The sequence below is a fragment of the Mastomys coucha genome, unplaced genomic scaffold (assembly GCF_008632895.1).
Source record: "Mastomys coucha isolate ucsf_1 unplaced genomic scaffold, UCSF_Mcou_1 pScaffold16, whole genome shotgun sequence".
NCBI lineage: Eukaryota > Metazoa > Chordata > Mammalia > Rodentia > Muridae > Mastomys > Mastomys coucha.
Genome location: NW_022196898.1, coordinates 42,157,192 through 42,165,215, shown reverse-complemented (window position 1 = coordinate 42,165,215; position 8,024 = coordinate 42,157,192).

Genomic DNA, 8,024 nt, shown 5'->3' with positions numbered 1-8,024 from the left:
GGGTCTTGAAATCTTGCTTCTCCTATCTCAGCCTCTCTATTAGTAGCATTGTTTATTTCATGTTTCTATACTATGCTATGGTTTTCAGAACAGCTTATATATTTCAAAATTATTTATATACCCAAATGAAACATAGACGATTAACTAGGGAGGTGGCTTGTAAGAGAACAACAAGGTGAGACTGAATGCTTTGCTTGACATTTGTAACTCTTGTATCAAGTTTGAAGAAGAGGACTTTATAAGTTACTCTTTCTCTGAGATGAATGCTTTTCCAAATTATCACAGCTAATGAACCAAATTCTTACCCTCACCTAATGTCTGTGCCACCCTCCAAGCAGAACCATTGTTCATTGAAACAGTTGGCGAATGACTTTATGGACAGACCATCTTAATACCTACACCATTTCTTAAATGAATGTAACCTGTTCTCTGTGGGCTGAGAATGAAGTCACTCACTCAAGTCAAATAGCTTTGACCATAGCAGGAAGTCTGTATCCAAAAATCGAGCCTACAATTCATTTCTCGGTGCAGCAGAACTATCAACTCTCAGCTTAGCTATGATGGAGGTAAAATCCTTTGGTGATGTGAGGGTCACTGAAATACAGCCTTGTTACAATGAAACCCAATGTCTAAAAATTGTTCTTATTTTGGGCTTGTACCACAGTAAGAGCCAAGATTTTAAACTCTACTAAATACAAAACAAACAAAAAGAAAAAAATATTGATATTTCTGTGTATGGGTGTTTTGTCTTCATGTATAGCTGTACACTACATGGGTGTCCTCAGAGGCCAGAAGAATCCCCTGGACTCAGAGTTATAGAAAACTGTGAGCCATTCTGCAGGTTCTGGGAATTGAACCCAGGTCCTCTTAACAGTAGACTCCAGCCACTGAGTTTTTTCTTTTTCTTCTTGTTTTCTTTTTTAAAAAGACAGATCTTATGTACCCAGGCTGCCTTGAACTCACCCAAAAGTTGAAGATGAGTTTGAACTTCTGATTCTCCTGCTTTTATTTACTTATTTATATAAGTGCTGAGATTACAAGTGTATATCACTATAGTTGGTTTATGAAGTTCTGGGACACAGACCCAGGACCCTCCTTGCATGCAAGGCAAGCACTCTAGTAACTGAGTTACATACTCCGCACTGCATTGCCTGCTTTGGTGCCCCCCCTACTCTGTGTGTGTGTGTGTGTGTGTGTGTGTGTGTGTGTGTGTGTTGCATGCATGTATGTGTGAGTACTCCTATGGAGGCTGGAAGTCAGTTCCTCCTTGATCATTCTCCACTTTATAATTTTTTTAATAAAGAAGTTAAAGTTTAAAAAAATCAATCAATCAATCAATCAAACAAGCAATAGCAAATATGGTGGCTAAGCCCATAGTGTTAGCCAACACCCTTAGCCTCAGTATTCAGAGGCAGAGGCAAGTGGATCTCTGTGAGTTTACGGCTAGCCAGCCTGGTATAATTAGAAAGCTCCAGGAACCATCTCAAAAACCAAAACCAAAACCAAAATAAAAACAAATAGACAAAAATGACCAAAAGGAAAACCAACCAACCAACCAACCAACCGACCAACCAACCAACCAACCAGCCAGTCTCCTTCTAGTCCATACTTTTACTGCTATCACAGATCTGCACCCAACTGCCCACCTAGCAGCTCCTCCTGGCTCCCACCTGGGACACCCAGGTGAGACATCCACACACCAATTCCCCAGACTGCTGGGACCCCAGCAAGCTCAGCAGATGTGAGCTCTGCCCCATCTTACAGGACTCCATCTTCCTTTCAGTCCACACCTGTCTTAGGGTTTCCGTTGCTGTGAAGAGACAACATTACCAAGGCAACTCTTATAAAGAACATTTAATTGGGGCTAGCTTACAGGTTCAGAAATTCAGTCCATTATCTTCAAGGCAGGAAGTATGGTAGTGTTTAGGCAGGAGAGGGAGCTGAGAATTCTACATCTTGTTTTGAAGGGAACCAGAAGACTGACTCCTAAAGCAGCTAGGAGGAGGGTCTTAAAGCCCAGCCGTACAGTGACACACTTCCTCCAGGAAGGCTACACCTATTCCAATAAGGCCACACCTCCTAATAGTGCTACTCCCTGGGCCAAGCATATTCAAACCACTGTAACACCTGTATCTACAATCGCAGTTCTGCACCCCACTGCCCACCCCACAGCTCTGCATACTTCCCAGGCGGTTTGCTCCCACTCAAGAGACCCAGATGAGCAAGACACACTCACACACCAATCCCCGGCCTTGCAGGGATCCCAGGAAGCCCAGCAGCTGTGAGCTCTGCTATATCCTTTCGGAGCTCCATTTTCCTTTTGTAGCTCCATCTTCCTTCCAGTCCACACCTCTACCTGAAATCTTGGATTGGCATCCTACTAGCCAGCCCACAGCTCTGCCTGCATCCTGGGAGGCTGACTTCCACCTCAGACACCCAGTACAATCCATCTTCTGGTCCACACCTCTACCTACAATCAAGGATCTGCACCCCACACCACAGCCTATAGCTCTGCTTGCCTTTTGAGAGGCCTGCTGCAATCTGAGACAACCAGTCCCAGAGGCTTGCTACTGCCAGGGACTACCAGGCCAGCCAAAGAGACTAAAGACAAGCTCAAAAAGATAATCAACAGAAGCCAGTGCAAGGACACCATCAGAAGCCAGCTTTCCTACTACAGCAAGCCCTGGATATCCTAACATACCTGACTATGTGTTAAGACTATGACCTTAAATCTCATCTAACAAAGATAGAGGCCTTTAAAGAGGATATAAATACATCCCTTAAAGAAATACAGGACAATACAATCAAACAGGTGAAGGTAATGAATAAAATGGTCTAAGATCTAAAAATAGAAATAGAAGCAGTAAAAAAACCCCAAAACACAAATAGAGACAACCTTGGAGATGGAAAACTTAGGAAAGACAACAGGGTCTACAGACCCAAGTATCACCAACAGAATACAAGAGATGAAAGAGAATCTCAGATGCAGAAGATACAATCGGTCAAAAAAAAAAAAAAAATGCCAAATGTAAAAAATTTGTAACTCAAAACATCCAGGAAATTTGGGACACTATGAAAAGACCAACCCCAAGAATAATAAGAATAGAAGAAGAAAATTCTCAGTTCAAAGGGTCAAAAAAAAATCTTCAAAAAAATTATAGAAGAAAACTTGTGTAACCTAAAGAGATGGATATAGATGTACAAGGAGCCTATGGAACACCAAATAGATTAGGCCAGAAAAGAAAATACAATCCCCCCACCACATAATAATCAAAACATTAAATGTACAAAACAAAGAAAGAATATTAAAAGCTACAAGGGAAAAAGGCCAAGTAACATATAAAGGCAGACCTATCAGAATTACATCTGACTTCTCAACATAGACTCTAAAAGCTTAAGATTCTGGACAGATGTCTTGAAGACATCTAAGAGACCACAGATGCCAGCTTAGACTACTATACCCAGCAAAACTTTTAATTACCATTGCTTGAGAAACCAAGATATTCTATGACAAAATCAAATTTAAACATCTTTCTACTAATCCATCCCTATAGAAGATACTAGAAGGAAAACTCCAACATAAGGAAGGTAAACTGGATACATAAACAGGATCCATCATTCTGTGGCATACAAGAAACACATTTCAGTAACAAAGATAGCTACTACCTCAGGTTAGAGGGATGGATAAAGGTCTTCCAAGCAGATGGACCCAAGAAGCAATTCTAATATCTTAAAAAAAAAAAAAAAACCCAGACTTTCAACCAAAAGAAATCAAAAGAGATGGGGAAGGACACTTCATACTCATCAAAGAAAAAAATCCATCAAGATGATGACTCAATTCTGAACTTCTATTTTTCTTTGAGAAAATCAACAAGATAGACAAACCCTTGGCTAAACTAACTAAAAGGCACAAAGGCAGTGTTCAAATTTACAAAATCTGAAATGATAGGGGAGACATAACAATAGAAACTGAGGAAATTAAAAAAAGTCATTAGAACTTAACTACAAAAGCCTATATTCTACAAAATTAGAAAATCTAAATGAAATGGATGATTTTTCTAGACAGATACCACTTACCAAAGTTAAATCAAGATTTAGACAGTCCTATAACCCCTAAGAAAATAGAAGCAATCATTAAATGTCTCCTAAACAAAAAACAAAAAACAAAAAAACAAACAAACAAAAAAACCAAAGAAAACAAAAACAAAAACAAAAGCCCAGGGCCAGATGGTTTTAGTACAGACTTCTACCAGACTTTCAAAGAAGAGCTAATACCAATCCTCTTCAAATTATTTCACACGATAGAAACAGAATGAACACTACTAAACTCATTCTATGAGGCCACAGTAACCATGACACCTGACTCACATAGACTCAACAGAGAAGGAGAATTTCAGACTAATTTCACTTATTGAAAACTTACATTGAAGCAAAAAATACTCAATAAAATTCCCACAACTGAATCTAAGAACACATCAAAAACATCATTCACCATGATCAAGTAGGCTTCATTCCAGGGAAGTGGGGATGGCTCAATATACAAAAATCTATCAACCTAATCTACTATATAAACAAACTGAAAGAAAAAAATCACACGATCATCTCAGATGCTGAATAAACCTTTGACAAAATACAACACCCCTTCATGTTAAAAGTCTTGGAGAGAGCATGGATACGAGGCACATACCTAAACATAATAAAAGCAATATACAGCAAGCCAATAGCCAACATTAAATTAAATGGAGAGAAACTTGAAGCAATGCCTCTAAAATCAGGGACAAGGCAAAGCTGCCCACTCTCTCCCTATCTATTCAATACAGTACTTGAAGTTCTAGCTAGAACAATAGGACAACAAAAGAAGATCAAGGGAATACAAATTGGAAAGAAAGAAGTCAGGTATCACTATTCAGGGACAATATGATACTATACATAAGCAACCCCCAAAATTCCACCAGAGAATTCCTCCAGCTGATAAACAACTTCAGTAAAGTGGCTGGATACAAAATTAACTGAAAGAAATCAGTAGCCCTTCTTTATACAAATAATAAACAGGCTGAGAAAGAAATCGGGGAAAACGCTCTTCACAATAGCCACAAATCATATAAAATATCTAACCAAGCTCTAACAAGCAACTAGAAGACTATGACAAGAACTTCAAGCCCCTGAAGAAAGAGATGGAAAGATCTCCCATACTCATGGGTCAGTAGGATTAAAATAGTGAAAATAGACATCTTATCAAAAGCAATCTACAGGTTTAATACAATCCCCATCAAAATACCAACACAATTCTTTACAGACCTTGAAAGAGAAATTCTCAACTTCATATGGAAAAACAAAAAACCCAGGATAGTTAGATCAACTCTGAACAACTAAAGAACTTCTGGAGGAATCACTATCCCTGATCTTAAGCCATACTACAGAGCAATAATGATAAAAAAACTGCATGGCATTTGTGGGGAGCCACAGATGCCACCCTATACATATATATTGAACACCTGGTCTCCGGCCAGAGCAGAGAGCATTGAGATAAACAAGCCTTAGTTGGAAAAGCTGTGTGCCTCTAGTTTATGATGCAAGCTGGCATGATTTCTCGTAGCCTATTATGCTTTGCCACGTAGCCGATGATGATTGGGACCAGGGAAAGTATTTAACCCACAAGGGCTGGGGGCTGGAGAGAGAATATAAGAAGTAGTGAGTAAGTATGTAGAATTGGGGCTGGTAATGGGATAGGAGAGAAGATGTAGATATAGAAGTAAGATGTAAGGACAGATGTAAGATGTAGAATTAGGAATAAGTATGTAACTAATAAGACGTAACTAATAAGATGTAAGTAGTAATAAGTAAGATGTAAGAAGAAGATATAGAAGAATATAAAAGAAGCTAGCTAGCTAGAGAAGAAGTAAAAATGAAGGTTCCTGATTAAACTGCATGGAGAAGGGCTTGGTGTTTGCCTCCTTATTTCCGCTGGACGGGTAAGGCGGCCGACAGGTATTGGTCTAGAAACAGACAGGTTGATCAATGGAATTGAATAGAAGATCCAGAAATAAACCTACACACCTATGGACACTTGATTGTTGACAAAGAAGCCAAAACCATACAATGAAAAAAAAACATTTTCAACAAATTGTGGTGGTCTAACTGGATGTCTGCATGTGTAAGAGTGCAAATAGATCCATATTTATCACCTGCACAAACCTCAAGTCCATGTGAATCAAGGGTCTCAACATAAAACTAGATACACTAAATCTAAAAGAAGAGAAAGTTGAAAATACCCTTGAAGGAATTGTTACAGGAGACAATTTCCTGAACAGAACACCAATGGCTTAGGATCTCAAATCAATAATTAATAAATAAGACTCCTTGAAACTGAAAAGGGGTTCTGTAAGGCAAAGGGCGCTGTCAATAGGACAAAATGGCAGCCTATAGACTGGGAAAAGATCTTCACTAACCCTACATCTGACAGGTGGCTAATATGCAAAAATAATAAAGAACTCAAGAAGTTAGACTCCTACAAACCAAATAATCCAGTTAAAATGGGGTTCAGAGCTAAACAGAGAATTCTCAACAGGGATCTCAAATGACGGAGAAGCTCTTAAAGAAATAAATGTTCACCATCCTTGTCACCAGGGAAATGCAAATCAAAACAACCCTGAGATTCCGCCTTATACCAATCAGAATGGCTAAGATAAAAAATTCAAGTGACAGCACATGCTGTCAGGATGTGGAGGATATGGAGAAAGGGGAACACTCCTCTACTGCTGGTGGGATTGTAAATTTGTACATTCATTCTGGAAATCAATCTGGAGTTATCTCAGAAAATTGGAAATAGTTCTATCTCAAGAACCATCTATACTGCTCCTGCACATATACCCAAAGGATGCTCCATCATACTACAAAGACATGTGTTCCAATATGTTCATAGCAGTTTTATCTATAATACCAGAAACTGGAATCAACCCAGATATCCCTCAACTGAAGAATGGATACAGAAAATGTGGTTTCTTTATGCAATAGAATACTATTCAGCTATTAAAAAAAGGATATCGTAAATTTTGCAGGCAAATGGATGGAACTAGAAAATATCATCCTGAGTGAGGTAACCCAGTCCCAAAAGGACATGTGTGGTATGTACTCACTTATAAGTGAATATTAGCCATAAAGTACAAGATATCTATGATACACCCCATGGACCCAAAGATGCTAAACAAAAACGAAGGTCCAAGCAAGGATGCTTTAATCTCACTTAGAAGGGGTAATAAAACAGTCATAGGAGACAAAGGGAGGGAGGAAATTGGATGGGAGACGGGGCGTGGGAGTGGAGTGTGGGGGGATTAGGATCAGATGTGGGGAGAGACAGGAGAGAGGCCCAGAGGGCCAGGAGAATGAATGGAAATCTGTGCGGGGGTGGGGTGGGGTGTTGAGGTATGTGGGGAGAATCTCTAGAAAGTTACAGAGACCAGGGATGGAGGAGTCTCCCAGAAGTCAATGTAGATGACTGTAGCCGAGATGCCTAACAGTGGGACATGGAACCTGAAGAGGTCACTTCCTACAGCCAGGCAGGACCCCTAGTGGAGGGATAAGGACACCAGCCCGCCCACAAAACTTTTGACCCCAAATTTGTCCTGTCTAAAAGAAATACAGGGACAAAGATGAAGCTGAGATTGAAGGAATGGCCATCCAATATCCAGCCCAACTTGAAACCCATCCCATGGGTAAGCACCAATCCCTGACACTGTTAATGATACTGTTATGCTTGCAACAGGAGTCCAGCATAATTATCCTCGGGGAGGCTCCACCCAGCACCTGACAGATACCCACAGCCAAACACTGGATGGAGGTCGGGGACTCTTAGGGAAGAGTTGGGGGAAGGACTGAAGGCCCTGAAGGAGATAGGAACTCCATAGGAGGAACAACAGAGTACCTGGATCCCTCGGAGCTCTCAGAGACTGAGCCACCAACCAAAGAGCATACAACATCTGGGCCAAGGCCTCTAGCACACATGTAGCAGATGTGCAGCTCTGTCT